This window comes from Stegostoma tigrinum, unplaced genomic scaffold (genome assembly GCF_030684315.1).
Source record: "Stegostoma tigrinum isolate sSteTig4 unplaced genomic scaffold, sSteTig4.hap1 scaffold_54, whole genome shotgun sequence".
NCBI classification, from domain to species: Eukaryota; Metazoa; Chordata; class Chondrichthyes; order Orectolobiformes; family Stegostomatidae; genus Stegostoma; species Stegostoma tigrinum.
In genome coordinates, this window is record NW_026728472.1 from 151,923 (window position 1) to 168,200 (window position 16,278).

Genomic DNA, 16,278 nt, shown 5'->3' on the forward strand with positions numbered 1-16,278 from the left:
GGCCACAACGGCAACAGCCTCCTATCCATGGACTTCATTTACACTTCTCTTTGCCGCAGAAAGGCTGCCAACATCATCAATGACCCGTCCCATCTCGGTAATGCTCTCATCCAACTTCTTCCATTCGGCAGAAGATTGAACACACCCATCAAGGGGTTCAAGAACAGCTTCTTCTCTGCCATTATTCGACTGATGAATGGACTCTGTAACTCCAAATAGTGTTGATCTTGCTTTGCACACCTCCTATGCAGGCATAACCTTGCATGCCTTGCTCTGTCTATGCACACTTTGATCTGTAAATCATTGTTTGCTATGATCTGCCTGCACCGCTCTCAAAAACACTTCACTGTACTTCGGTACACGAGACAACATAAATCAAAATCAAAACATTCTAATGGCAATCGATGTTAGCTTTTAATAATCTTCAAAGTCAGTGTTGAAACTCATCTTGTTGCTGACTTCATAAAATTGCAGGATGAAACCAGTGCAAGAGTGACCTGGCCCTCCAGATCAGAGCATGGATAAGGGTTAGAAGTGGTTCTAAAAAGGCATTTCAGGTGACTATTCAAAAAGGAAACTGAAAATTTTGTCAAGTGTCCCAAACCCCCGGCCTGTCCAAATTTGTACGGACGCACACTTACTCAATTCCAGTTTGTACTCCACATGCTGCCTATTGCTTTGACCTGGTGCTCCTGTAAGTTTCAGCAAAGGTGCAGACAGTCTTCTCAAATCTTTGCTCTCATCGCTCAGATGCTTTTGGTCTTCACTCAGAGTTTCAGGGCACCACATGGTCCTGGAAAAGAATCCCACTTCTCCTTGTGCAGGGGCAGACAGAGTTATTGTGGGGCAAAGTGTTGTGATGGGAGATAGAGGTGGTATGTTAGGTGCTCCCTTGGTTTTGCAGTGAAAATAGTGAGAAGAGGAGAGCGTTTTATGTGACATTCCTTGCTCCCTGTCTCCTCTTCTGTAGCAGCATCCCAACAATACCATGACTCTGAGGTAGAGGCGATTACTGACATTTTGCAAGCCCATCGATACAAATATTGATCAGCCTGATTAAGGCATCAGAAATCTTCTGTACCTTTGTGGTCATGACTTGTAATGGATTGAGTGCAGAGTAATGCCTTAAGCTCCATGCGACATCCGTACTCTCTAATGACAGTCTCTGAAACCTTTGCCGTCATGAAGGCCATATGTGTTTTTTGCACTCCTGCAATTCCCCTTTCCAGATATTTTTCTGACCCACCCCACTTACAACACTCCAGGGTTAGAGCTGCTGACAACCCAAACTATGGAATTTCCTCCCTGAACCTCTCTCTTATTCTTTATGATACATCGTAAAATTGATATCTTTAATCGATGTTTTGCTCATCTGTGAAGCACCTCGAACATAGAACGTAGAACAATGCAGCACAGAACAGACCTTTCGGCCCTCGATGTTGCGCCGACTTGTGAACTAATCTAAGCCCCTTGCCCTATACTACCCCATCATTATCCATATGCTTATCCAAGGACTGTTTGAATGTCCCTAATGTGGCTGAGTTAACTACACTGGCAGGCAGGGTGTTCCATGCCCTTACCACTCTCTGAGTAAAGAACCTGCCTCTGACATCTGTCTTAAATCTAACACCCCTCAATTTGGAGCTATGTCCCCTTGCACAAGCTGAAGTCATCATCCTTGGAAAAAGGCTCTCACTGTCCACCCTATTTAATCCTCTGAACATCTTGTATGTCTCTATTAAATCCCCTCTTAGCCTCCTTCTCTCCAATGAGAGAACAGACCCAAGTCCCTCAGCCTTTCTTCATAGGGCCTACGCTCCAGACCAGGCAACATCCTGGTAAATCTCCTCTGCACCTTTTCCAATGCTTCCACATTCTTCCTGTAATGGGGCGACCAGAATTGCACGCAATATTCAAAACGAGGCCACACTAGCATTTTCTACAGTTGCAGCATGACATCATGGCTCCGGAACTCAGTCCCTCTACCAATAAAACCTAACACACCGTAAGCCTTCTTAACAGCACTATCAACCTGGGTGGCAACTTTCAGGGATCTTAGTACATGGGCACCAAGATCCTTCTGCACAGCCACACTACCAAGAATCTTTCCATTGACCCGGTATTCTGCCTTCCTATTATTCTTGCCAAAGTGAATCACCTCACATTTAATCCATATTAAACTCCATTTGCCACCTTCCAGCCCAATTCTGCAGTTTATCCAAGTCTCCCTGCAACCTGCAACATTCTTCCACACTGTCCACCACTCCACTGACTTTAGTGTCATCTGCAAATTTACTAACCCATCCACCTATGCCTGCGTCCAAGTCATCTATAAAAATGACAAACAGCAGTGGTCCCAAAACAAATCCTTGAGGCACACCACTAGTAACTGGACTCCAGGCTGAATATTTTCCATCAACCACCACTCGTTGCCTTCTTACGGAACGCCAGTTTCTAATCCAAACTGCTAATTCTCCCTCAATCCCGTGTCTCTGTATTCTCTTCAATAGCCTACCATGTGGAACCTTATCAAAGGCTTTACTGAAGTCCATGTACACCACGTCAACTGCCCTTCCCTCAGCCACATGCTTGGTCACCTTCTCAAAAAACTCAATGAGTTTTGGGAGTCACAACCTGCCCTTGACGAATCCATGCTGACTATCTCCAATCAAATTGTTGCTTGCTAGATGATAATAAATCCTATCTCTTATAATCCTTCCCAAAATGTTTCCTACAACAGATGTAAGGCTCACAAGTCTATAATTACCTGGGTCAGCCCCACTGCCCTTCTTGAACAAGGGCACAACATTTGCAATCCTCCAGACCTCTGGTACTGAACCTGTAGATAATGAGGACTCAAAGATCAAGGCCAAAGACTCTGCCACCTCCTATCTGGCTTCCCAGACAATCCTCGGAAAAATCCCATCTGGCCCAGGGGATTTACGAACTTCACACCTTCTAGAATTGATCACACCTCCTCCTTACTAACCTTAATCCTTTCAATTCTAGTAGCCCGTAACTCAGTCACCTCCTCTACAATATTCTCCTGTTCCTCAGTGAAAACAGATGAGAAATAAGCATTTAGCACCTCTCCAATCTCCACAGGGTCCACACACAACTTCCCACTTCTGTCTTTGACTGGCCCTATTCCTACCCGAGACATCGTCTTATTCTTCACATACCTATAGAACGCTTTAGGGTTCTCCTTTATTCTACCTGCCAATGTCTGCTCATGTCCCTTCCTTGCTCTTCTTAACTCTCTCTTTAAATCCTTACTAGCTCATCTGTAACTCTCCATCGCCTCATCTGAATCATCTTGTCTCATCGTCACATATGCCTCCCTCTTCTGCTTAACAAGAGATACAATTTCTTTTGTAAACCACAGTTCCCTTATCGCTCCCTCCCTGCCTGACAGGGACATACTTATTAAGGACAGCAATATCTGTTCCATAAACCAGCTCCACATTTCGATTGTCCCCATCCCTTGCATTTTGCTAACCCATTCTATGCCTCCTAAGTCTTGCCTAATCACATTATAATTGCCCTTCCCCCATCTATAACTCTTGCCCTGTGGCATATTCCTAACCCTTTCCATTGCTACAGTAAACATAACCAAATTATGGTCACTCTGTCCAAAGTGCTCACCTACCACTAAATCAAACACCTGGCCTGGTTCATTACCAAGTACCAGATCCAGTGTGGCCTCCCCTCTCGTCGGCCCTTCGACATACCGAGTCAGGAAACCCTCCTGCACACATTGGACAAAAACTGATGCATCCGACATACTAGAGTTATAGCATTTCCATTCAATGTTAGGGAAGTTAATAGCTGCCATAATGACCACCCTGTTCTTTTCACTCCTGCCCAGAATCATTTTGCCAATCCACTCTTCCACATCCCTGGAACTTTGCAGGGGCCTATAAAAAACTCCCAGCAGTGCGACCTCTCCTCTCCTGTTTCTGCTCTCAGCCCATACCACCTCATCAAAAGTTCTTTCAGCCACCGTTGTACTGTCCTTGGCTAACAAAGCCACACCTCACCCTCTTTTACCATCTTCCCTGACCTTAATGAAAGATCTAAACCCTGGAACTTGCAACATCCATTCCTGACCCTGCTCTATCCAAGTCTCTGAAACAGCCAAAACATCGAGGAAAATGACAGAGTAAAAGTTTCCATAAAATACAAGCTGTTTTGCCGTACATTAGGAGAATCAGGAATGGCCCTTTTTTTCCCCATCTCGGGATGAACCCTCACCATCACTCACAGAGCTGATGAACAGCAGGAAAAATCTTCACCACTGACTACCTGCACTCACCTATCACCTTCCCACCTACCTTCCCCAGCCCCCACTCTGTTTATGTTTCAGTTCCCGTCCCCTCCCCCATTTCTGAAGAAGGGTCCTGAACCATCAACTTTCCTGCTCCTCTGATGGTGCCTGGCTCGCTGTGTTCCTCCAGCTCCACACTGTGTCATCTGTGACTCCAACACCTGCAGCTATTGCTATCTCCCTGTGAGCGATGTCAGCTTTGGTTCAATCGGAGCACGGGGCGGGGCCAATGGAAGCGGCCTACCCTCCAGCCAATCAGAGCGAGTGAGATGTTTGTCTGTGTGAAAATCATGTGATCGCCTCTGTCCGCGGGCGCAATATCTCTGCGAATGAGGGTTAGCTGCTTGCCGAAGGTACAGTACACGGGATAAAAAGGAAAGCTGCAAAAAAACGGGAGGGAAATACTTTCGGTATTGACTGAGAGGCTTTATTAGCCGTTGATGCATGTCAGAAAACAAATTTTAACATGCCGGTCCCGTGTTTTGCAGCAAACGGAAAAACTGCTACGGACCTGAGGCTGCGATAGGCAGAGGTAATTGCCACCATCTTTATTAGGGGCAGTGATCTTCGGGACTCATGCCGGATCGCCATATTTATAGGTGGCAACCTGTAGTGGAACGCAAGCGCAGCCTTTCTTGCTTGGGAGGGGAGATTAGGACAAGAGAAATGTTTGTTTTTGTTTTTGTTTTTGTTTTTCTGGACTTCTTTCCCAGACTGAGACCCGGCGTGTATTTCCTGGGAAGGACCTTTGACGCTGGCGGAGTACTGGCTTCAGGCAGTATAAATTGCTGCAAGTTATACGTTAGATATTTAATGGAGGAGAAATGTCGAAAACGTGTTCAGAACTGCATGTTCAAAAACAAAGTTGCTGGAAAAGCTCAGTAGGTTTGGTAGCATCTGTGAAAGGAAAAAAAATAACGTTTCGGATCCGCTAATCCTTGCTTAGAACTTCATGTTACCTGTTGCACTCTCACTGTAGGAAGTCCTGCTTTAAATATTATGATCTATTAAAGCATATCCGTTTGCCCAGTATTCATATGATTGGGATCAAATCACTGAAAGTGCTCTGAGTCCCCTTGTGCTCCCTGGTCAAATTTATTAATGTCTGACTTCCTCAGTCTCTAATAATGGGTGTATTTTACCTCTGCATCTTTCTGTGTGGGGGAGCAGGGTGCTTTTAAGAGGAGGATTTATACATAACTAACAGAAACCAAGAGAAATGTTTGCCTTTTCCAGACAATCTTGTGTTTTCTGGATTTCTGTCCAGGCCTGACCGTTATTTGTCTCTTGTGGATTTGCTTTACAGGATATTTATTGAGAATAATTTGCAGACCAGGATCCCAATGCAAGTTCTCCATTAAGCGGAGTGATCAGGATCTGAGTATCATTGACACTTAACAGTGAAAGGAAAGAGGTTTAACCATTCTATGCGTGGGAGAATACTCCTGGTAAGTTTGTAACTTGAAAGCAGGATATTCAAATTTTTGGTTTGATCACCTCTGGGATAAGTGTTCAGTTCTATACCCTGCAGCTGAGAAAGGAGATATTGGCCTGAGAGGGGTAGATTTGTCCAAACAACACCTCGTCTCTTTGAAAGAACTGTCATATTTAGTCCCATTCGCCCACTTCATGATTTTAGTCTATACATTTTTCATTCTTGAATACCTGCAAACTTCCTTTTAAAATTCCTGATGGGCACAAATTCCAGCACCCCTCCAGGTGGAATCTTCCATTTCCTGACAACTCCATTGATCCTGAAACTGCTGAAGTCTGTGTTGATTCCTGAGGTTTATAAATTATTGCATTTAACGTGAAGATGCTGTTCCCTGAGCTTCCATTGAGCTGCATTGAAACAGTATGGGAGGCTGAGATCAGAGTGGGTGTGAGCAGACAATGAAAATGAAAAGGCTGCACTGTGAGTGCTGCTTGGCTAAATGAGAGTGCTTTGGAGTTGGGTGAAACAGAAAGTGAAACTGAAAGATTGAGTGTGATGCTCAGTCTCAGTTTGGGCAGTTCAGAAAGTCTCTCAGTCCTAATGGAAACAGCCAATTGATATTTGATATCGTAAAGAATTTTCTTACAGTTTTTAAAGTATATATTAGCTTAAATAAAGTTAGGGGCTTTAGGTTTATAATTGTAATGTTTGAAATGAAGGGGGAGGACCTAGCTTAATTAAATTCTTTTTAAGGCAGAAACTGGCTTAATCTGGAGAGAAGTCATAACAGAAGACATCACATCTGTGGTGTGCTCCTCTTGCACAATAGAACATAGGCTCTTGATGTTGTGTCGACCTGTGAAACCACACTGAAGCCCATTTAACCCACACTATTCCATTATCATCCATATGTTTATCCAAAGACCACTTAAATGCCCTTAAACTTGGCGAGTCTACTACTGTTGCAGGCAGGGCATTGCACGCCCTTATTACCCTGAGTAAAGAACCTACCTCTGACATCTGTCCGATATCTATGACCCGTCAATCTAAAGCTATATCCCCTCGTGCTAGCCAGCTCCATCTGAGGAAAAAGGATCTCAGTGCCCACCCTATCTAATCCTCATATCATCTTGTATGTCTCTATTAGGTCACCTCTGAACCTTCTTCTCTCTGACGAAAACAGCCTAAAGTCCCTCAACCTTTCCTCATAAGACCTTCCCTCGATACCAGGCAACATTCTGGTAAATCTCCTGTGCACCCTTTCCAATGCTTGCACATCCTTCGTGCAATGCGGTGACCAGAACTCCGAGTGCGGCCGCACCAGAGTTTCGTACCGCTGCAATATGACCTCATGGTTCTGAAACGCAATCCCTCTATCAATAAAAACGAACACATTGTACACCTTCTTAACAACCCTATCAACTTGTGGACACTTTCAGGGATCTATGTACATGGACACCGAGATCTCTTTGCTCATCCACACTATCAAGAATCTTACCATTAGCCCAGTACTCTGTATTCCTGTTACTCCTTCCAATGTGAATCACCTCACAGTTTTCCGCATTAAACTCTGGGACATTACCAGTGTCCCTATTGGCTATTTGTGCAGGAAGTGTGTCCATCTGCAGCTACTGGTTAACTGCTTTTCAGAGCTTGAGCTGTGGGTGCAGTCAGTATGGAGCATCCATGGTAACTGAGAAGGTTGTGGTCGCATTCTCAACAGACTGGTCACGCAGCAGGTGAAGATTACACAGACAGCAAGAGAATGGGTGACTATCAGACAAGTAAAAGGCTCAGAAAGGAAGTGCTAGAGTCATCTCCCTCAAATAGATATACTGTTTTGGGTACTGTTCGGTTGGGGGGTTGGGGGTGGGGGAGAGAGGTGGGGGATGTTGGGGTGGCCACTCGGGAAGCAGCATCAGTCAGGTTCATGGCACTCGGAGTAACTCCGCTGCATAGAAGGGGAGGGAAACGATAAATATGACTGTAGAGACAGGGGATTCAATAGTAAGGGATAGAGAGAGACATGAATCCAGGATGGTATGTTGCCTCCCTGGTGCCAGGATTAGCAATGACATGGAGCAGCTTCAGGACATTCTGGAGTGGGAGGATGAACATCCGATTGTACCAGTGACATAGGAAAACCAAGGGAGGAGGACCTGAAAGCTGAAGATAGGAAGTTAAGAGATACACTAAAATACGAGATCTCAAATATAGTATTGTCAAGCTTACACCCAGTGCCACATTGTTGTCGGGAGAAGTTTGTGTTGTGTTCAGTTGTACGAGTGACCTTTATTCAGAGCTCTGTTACCACATGTGTGGGAGAGGCCAGAGTCCACTCCAAACCTGGCTTTCACATGAGGCCTAATTCCCCTCTTAAATACAGCTCAGATTGGAAGAGTGGACAATGACATTCAGACTTTCCCTGGCTGATTGTGATATTTTTATTCCATTCGCTAGATGTTATTTACATGCAATATTGTTGTCATTGTTAGCCACACACCCCAAATCAATATACCCAATCCAGTAAGCAAACCACTTTCCTAGGATGGTGACGGCGAGTACGAGGGGGCATAGCTTTAAATTGAGGGGTGAAAGATATAGGACAGATGCCAGAGGTAGTTTCTTTACTCAGAGAGTAGTAAGGGAATGGAACGCTTTGCCTGCAACGCTAGTAGATTTGCCAACTTTAGGTACATTTAGGGTGTCATTGGATAAGCATATGGACGTACATGGAATAGTGTAGGTTAGACGGGCTTGAGATCGGTATGACAGGTCGGCAAAACATCAAGGGCCGAAGGGCCTGTACTGTGCTGTAATGTTCTATGTCCTATGTTCAAACAATCGTGGACAACACTATGTTCAGTCCTAAACCCTTCTATAATCTCCTGAGGTTAGCTCGAAAACTACTTCGTCTGTCTTTGGGACCTTACAATGCTTTGGCAGTTATATTCCTCCTCAGACATTTGCCAGCTGCACCACATTTTTTTGCCAAAAACCAAAATAGTAGCTTATCACTAAGAACTTTTCCAAATTCTCTACTAACTGTAGTGTGGATTGTTAGGAATTGTGATAAAGTCTTTTAAACTCAACTCTGATATAAAGTAACTACAATTTTGTAATACAGTTGACAAATTGTGGAAAAATCCCTCTGTCACTTCAGCTTAAAAGATCAAACAGTGTTTCTGACTTGCTGCTGCAGTTTACAACCCCAACAATTTGTATGCTGCAAATGATTTTTAAAGTGAAGTTTCATTTTCTACTCTAAGCGCTTTCCATTATTACTTTCTTGTTTTAATAAAGAGCATCTATTCAAACTCCACCGAGGGTGAAATTCAGTCACTTTAGAACTTTACCAAGCTGTTAAACAGAACTTGTTTAGATTTCACAAATAACTAAGGCACTAACCATATCTTCACTTTGGATTTTGTAATCTATCTTTGTCACTCTTCCGTTGATCTTTGGATGTAAGAATTTGTTCAAATTATCCGTATCTACATTTCAATTGTTTTATCTCTCTGCAGCCCTGACTTCTCTCTTTATAATCTTCCTTTGCCCCTTCCTATGTTGTTGGTCTTTTAGAGGTTGTGTTTACACCGTTTATTGCTTTGCCTTCCATAATGATGCAGTGAGCTGCTTTTATTGCTGACAAACATTTGCTCAAGGAATTTAGCTAACCGTTTCACGTTAATTGGTTGTTTGCATTTCTGGTTACAATTACCTAAACAGTTCAGAATGCTGTAGGATCAGACTTTTGCTTCTACTTTTCATTAAGTAACAAACTTGTGATTGTGGCTGAACCGGGCCTTTAAACACTGCCTCTTGTTAAAATGCTTATGTGTTTTGAACTGCCTGTTAACAGAAACCCAAGTAAATTCCCTAATGTTCCTCCTCAACAGGACTCTTTTATATCCCCACAGGACCTTTCGTGATCTAATCCCGTAACAGTGTGAGCTGCTACAATGCACATGCTAGTAAAAGCATAAGAGGACAGATGAGATGAGTGCATGGCTGGAGCTATAACTTAAAAAGATTTGGATTCCTGAGGCATTGAGACTGTTTGTTTGTTTCTGGGGAAGGTGGGACATGCACAAGCTTGAACAATTGTCCTGGGCAGAGCTGGGACAGATATTCTTGTTGATGCTTTTGCTAGTTCCACTGGTGAGGATTTAAACTCGTATGACAGGGGAATGGGAACCAAAGTATACCTTTAGCAGTAAAAGACTCAAATCAGCAAATGGGACGTGAAATTAGTTCATGATGTTGTCGGTGGCTGAAAGATTAAAAGAAAGAAGGATTAATCAAGATCAAATCTCTTTTCATACATCAGTCCTGTGATCCCAGGAATTGGTCTGGTGAACCTTCTTTGCGATCATTCAGTAGCCAGACCATCCTTCCTTTGGAAAGGAGAACAAAGGTGCACACTACTGCAGGTGTGGTCTCACCAAGGCCCTTATAGAAAGACATCCCTCCTCCTGTACTCGAATCCTGTCACAATGAAGGCCGAAATATCATTTGCATTCTTCACTACTTGCTGCTGCCTGTTTCCTAAAAGAGAATAGGAGAGAAACACGGAACTAAATGGGGTCAGACAGTCGGGTACAATTGTTGAACACACTGTCCCCATTGTATCGGTGCTGGCCATCAAGCACCTATTTAAGCTAGGCCCGTTTTCTGGCACTCGGTGTGTAACCTATATTATGGTGCAGTGGATGATCATCTCAACACTTCTTCAAGATTGCAATGGTTCCTGCATCTATTAACATTTCAGATGCTGCCAGATCTACTGTGTATCTCCATCTTTTTCTGTTTTTATTCCAGATTTCGGGTATTTTGCTGTGTATTCTTAGTCCTTCAGAAGCATCAGAGGGTATGGGGAGAAAACAGGAATTGGATTCATTTTCAGATGTATAAAATGCCTGCCCTTCATGTCTGTCCAAACTCTATCTCTTTTTGTAGTTTTGGGCAAACGCTGACTGTTTCCTTTCCCTGAAGGACATTAAATGAACCAGTTCAGTTTTACTGATAATCCAGCAGTGCCCCTCAGTGTTGCATCCACAATTGACCAGATTAATTTCTGAGTTTCACAATCTTTGTGTGTGTTCTTCTGGTTTCTCTCTCTCTCTCTCTCTCTCTCTCTCTCTCTCTCTCTCTACGTTTCTTTTTTTTCTTCAGTTTGAAATTTTGATTGCATTCAGAGAAATCAAACAAAACCACATCCAGATCTGACACTCAATCTGTTTGTCATAACCTAATTATCTCAGGATTTTGAACATTAAAGGAAGAAGCACTGTTCACACCAGGGAGAAATGCGTATTGTCTGTGTGTCGAAGAGTCTTTGAAGATTCATCTGAAATGCCCAAACACCAGCGCAGTCACACTTGGGAGAGACTGTGGAAATGTGGGGATTGTGGGAAGGGATTTATTTACCCATCCCAGCTGGAAATGCACCAACGCAGTCACACTGGGGAGAAACCGTTCATTTGCTCTGATTGTGGGCTGGGATTCACTCAGTCAAGCAACCTGCTGAAACACCGAGTTCACAGTGGGGAGAGACTGTTCACATGTTCCGAGTATGGGAAGGGATTTGCTCGCTCACTCAACCAACCTGCTGAGACACCAGCGAGTTCACTCTGGGGACAGACCATTCACTTGTTCTATGTGTGGAAAGGGATTCACTCAATCATCCCAACTGTTAACACACCAGCAAGTTCACCACAACCACATTTGAAGGATTTTGCCCTTAAATCAAGGAATGAACTTTGATCTTTGGGCTGTTTGTACTGGTGTCATTAGTCCCTGCTCAAAACTTGATCTTCTCTTGGGAAATAAGGTAGGGCAGGTGACTGAGGGGTCAGCAGGGGCGAGAATATTTTGGGGCCTATGATTGTATCTCTATTAGTTTTAAAATAATTATGGAAAAGGATAGACTTTGGTCTAAGAGTCAAAGTTTTAAATGAGACTAAGGCCAATTTTGACACTACTATGCTCCTTAAAAGCACAGTAAGACCGCCTATGTGTGGGAATGCACGAGTTGGGTGAGATACAAAAAAGTATTTTACATCAGTATTTACTGTGATCAAGGATACAAAAGCTAAAGAACTTAGAGAAATGAATGTGTATCTTGAAAAGTTCCATGTTGTGGAGGAGGTGGTGCTGGATGCCTTACAGACCATAAAGGTGGATAAATCCCCAGGACCTCTTCAGGTGTATTCTCGAACTTTGCGGGAAGCTAGGCTTGCAATTGGGCCCCTTGCTCAGATATTTGCACCATTGACAGTCATAGGTGAGCTGTTACACTGGAGGTTGGCTAATCTGGTGCCATTGTTTAAGAAAGGTGGTAACAGAAAACCAGGGAACAATAAACTTTTGGTGAGCCTGACGTCAGCTGTGGGTAAGTTGTTGGAGGGAATTCTGAGGGATAGGATTTACATATATTTGGAAAGCGTGGACTGAATGGGGAATAGTCGACATGGCTTTGTCCATAGGAAATTATGTCTTACTAACTTGATTGAGTTTTTTTGAAGAAGTTAGAAACAAGATTGATGGCAGAGCGGTGGATGTTTTCGATATTCCGCATGGTCGACTGATTAACAAGGTTAGATCACATGGAATCCAGGGAGAGCTGGCCATTTGGAAAGGCGTTTGACCTGCAGTATGCTGCAAGGATTGGTACTTAGTAGCTATAACTCGTACATTCACATCCAAATCATCTTTATAAATGACAAAATGGAGTGGACCCAGCTCTGATCCTTGCAGCACACCACTGGTCACAGGCCTCCAGTCTACAAAGCAACCCTCCACCAGCACTCCGTCTTCTACCTTCAAGTCAGATCTGTTTCCAAATGACTGGTTCTCTCTGTATTCCATGTGATCTGACCTTGCTCATCAGTCTACCATGAGGAACCTTGTCAAACGCCTTAGTGACATCCATATAGAATACATCCACCTCTTTGCACTATTCAATCCTCTTTGTTCCTCCATCAAAAAAAAATCAAGTCAGTGAGACATGATTTCCTACACACACAGCCATGTTGATTATCCCTAATCAGTCCCTCCCTTTCCAAATATTTCAAGTACTATCCCTCAGGATTCCTAGAACGACTTTCCCACCACTAATATCAGGCTCACTGGCCTATAGTTCCCTGGCTTTTCCTTACCACCTTTCTTAAATAGTGGCACCACATTAGCCAACTTCTGGTCCCTCACCTGTGGATATCGATGACACAAATATCTCAGCAAGGGGCCCAGCAATCACTTGCCTAGCTTCCCTCCGAGTTCTCGGATACGCCTGATCAGGTCCCAGGAATTTATCCGCTTTTATGCGTTTAAAGCATCACTACCTCTGTAATATGGATAATTTTCACGATGTTGCTATTTATTTCCCCACAGTCTATATCTTCCATATCCTTTTCTGTAGTAAATACTGATGCATAATACTTGTTTTATTATATTCCCCATTTCTTGCAATTCCACACATAGGAGGCATTGCTGCTTTTTAAGGGGCCCTATCTCCCCATAGTTATCCTTTTTGTTCTTAATCTATTTGTAGAATCCCACTGGATTTTCCTTAATACTATTTGCCTAAGTTACCTCATGTTCCCTTTTTGCCCTACTAATTTCCCTCTTAAGTATACTATTGTCATTATACTCTTGTAAGCATTCACTCAATCTCTGCTGTCTATACCTGACTTGTCCTTCCTCCTTTTTCTTGACCAAAACCTTGATTTCTCTAGTCATCCAGAATTCCCTATACCTACCAGCATTGTCCTTCACCCGAACAGGAGTATACTGTCCCTGAACTCTCGTTATCTCTTTTTTTTGAAGGCTTCCCACTTTCTAACCTTTCTTTTTTACCTGCAAACATCTGCCCCAATCAACTTTTGAAAGCTCTTGTGTAATACCATTAAAATTGGCCTTCCCCCAATATAGAGCTTTAACTTTCAGATCCGGTCTACTCTTTTCCATCACTATTTTAAAACTAATAGAATTATGGTCACTGGCCCCAAAGTCCTCCCCTGCTGATACCCTAGTCACCTGTCCTGCTTTATTTGCCAAGAGCAGGTCAAGTTTTGCACCTTCTGTAGTCGGTACATCACATACTGAATCAGAACATTTTCCTGTACACTCTCAGCAAACTCCGCTCCATCCAAGCCTTTTAGACCATGGAATTCCCAGTCTGTTTGGAAAGTTAAAATCCCTTCCATCACCACCCTGTTATTCTTACAGATAACTTCTTTCAAAATTATTTGTCAGATTCCTGCTGACTATTGGGGGTGGCTATAGTATAATCCCAATAAGGTGATCATCCCTTTCTTATTTCTCAGTTTCACCCAAATAACTTCCCTGGATGTATTCTCAGATATATCCTGCCTAAGTAACGCCATAATGTTATCCTTGCTCAAAAATGCCACTTTTCCCTCCTCTCTTGCTTTGCTTCCCCCTCCCCCTTCGACTTTCTATCCTTTCTATAGGAACTATATCTTAGAACATTAAGCTGGCAGCCCTGTCCATCTTTGAGCCTTGCCTCTGTAATTGCAATGATAACCCAGTTTCATGTTTCCAATCTTGCCCTGAGTTCCTCTGCCTTAGCTGTTAGGCCTCTGGCATTGAAATAAATGGCGTTTAATTTATTAATCCTTTCGCATTAATCTCAATAACAAATACGTAACTGTAGAGTAGGTTTTGAAAATGATAACGTTTTATTGCTGTATATCAACACATTCACACTGGGTAAAGACAATCCACCCACACAGTGTGTGAAAAGGGATTCCCTAGTTCATTAGGATGGGTTTTCATAGAATTCGGAGTATTCCTACAGTATGGAAACAGGCCCTTCGGCCCAAGAATTCCACACAAAACCTCAGAGCATCCCACCCAGACACATCTCCCCGTAGCCCACCAAATGTATGCATCACTGAACACTCTGGGCAATTTAGCTTGGCGAATCCACTAACCAGCACATGGGAGGAAACCAGAGCACCGAGAGGAAACCCACGCAGCCACAGGGAGAATATGCCAACAACCACATGCTCGGTTGCCCAAGGGTGGAATCAAATCCAGGTCTCTGGCACTGTGAGGCAGCAGTGCTAACCGCTGAGCCACTGTGGTTAACCACCAATGAGTTCCCAAGAATCTGTAGGAATTTTTGTTGCTCGTATTATCTGTATCCAAGTCATGTTATCTGGGCTTGTTTCTCATGATGTTTGAAAACACCACATGTCTGGTTACCTAGTTGGGAGAAAAAATGATATAAATTTTATTAAAACTACTGTGCATTCGATCTTTATTTCAAAAGCAGACTAATTTATTTTGAAAGGGGAGATGGAGAGCCTATCTCCTCTATCCTCACCTCCAACAAGTGCGAGGAACCTGTGGTTTTTATTTTTCACTCAATGACAGTCAGTACATTTCATATGAGCAACTGGGAACCGAGTCATCCCAAAATGCTTGCAACTTAGTGTATTAATGGTACACTATTACAATAATAACCATTACAATTCTTTTCTGAACCTTTTGCAGTTTTACAACATCCGTCCTTCAGCAGGAAGAGTAGAATTACACACAGTGGTTACACCTAAACTGGAATGGGAACTGCATCCTTGTGGGGGGTGGGGGTGGGTTTCCAGTACTGTTGGGGGTCATGTAAAAAGTTTAGCAGTGGGCTGAAATCCAGAGAATGTTCAAAATAATAATGGCCAAAAAGAGAAGAAACAAGAGAGTCTGGAAGGCATTGTCATTGGGCAATTAAGATATAAGCGAGTTTGCCAAGGGTGAATGGTATTTAATGCTTGGAGTCAGATGAATAAGGCAGATGATTTGAGGATACAAATTAGTGGGGTCATAAAGCCATTGCTGTCACTTGGACATGGTTAGCAGCTCAGTATTCCAGGATACAGGGCCTTCATGCAAGGCAGTGGAGGTGTTAAAGGAGGAGGAGATATTGTTATTTTGCTTCGGGAATCTATACAGCAATAAGGACAGGTGACATTTTTGAAAACCCCTTTAAATAAATAAGGAGACAGATTTTGAGAAAGTGTAGAAGTAGCAGGATTATGGTAGCAGAGACTTTCAACTTCCTCAACATTAATGGAGTCGTCATAATGTGAAGGATTTATCAGAATTTTTAAAATACATCCAGGAGAGCATTTTTTCAGCCATTAAGTAGAAGTCCCAACAAGGAAGGGGAAGGTCCTGGACTTGACTTTAGGTTACAAAGTTGAGCAAGTGGTTGAAGTTTCAGTGGGATAGCATTTTGCAGGCAGTTATTATAACTATTCGATTCAGGATTTGTGTGGAAAAGGGCAAGGATGGGTCTAAAGTCCTAAACTGATGCTGAAGTTATGAAGAAAGTAAATGGAATTTTGGCCTTAACTGCGAGGTGTTAGTGTTTTGAGGATCGGGACATCTTGTAACAACTGTATTGGATGTTGGTGAAGCCATATTGGTTTAGCTACTCGTATTTAAGAAAGGATATGCTGGCGTTGAATGCGGTGCAAAAGAGATTCGCTAAGCT

At 43.1% G+C, this 16,278-nt stretch overlaps 1 long non-coding RNA gene across 3 annotated transcripts; it reads left to right on the forward strand.

The window, feature by feature from the left end:
• Positions 1–4,598: 4,598 nt before the first annotated feature.
• Positions 4,599–15,033, forward strand: LOC132208835 (uncharacterized). 3 transcript variants are annotated; one of them, XR_009444960.1, is made up of 4 exons: positions 4,599–4,680; positions 4,816–4,859; positions 5,634–5,775; positions 9,683–15,033. It is a non-coding gene; the product is annotated as an uncharacterized LOC132208835 (long non-coding RNA). The 3 variants fall into 3 exon arrangements; XR_009444961.1 differs by lacking the exon at positions 4,816–4,859 and having other exon boundaries at positions 4,620–4,680; XR_009444959.1 differs by having other exon boundaries at positions 4,632–4,859.
• Positions 15,034–16,278: the final 1,245 nt, after the last annotated feature.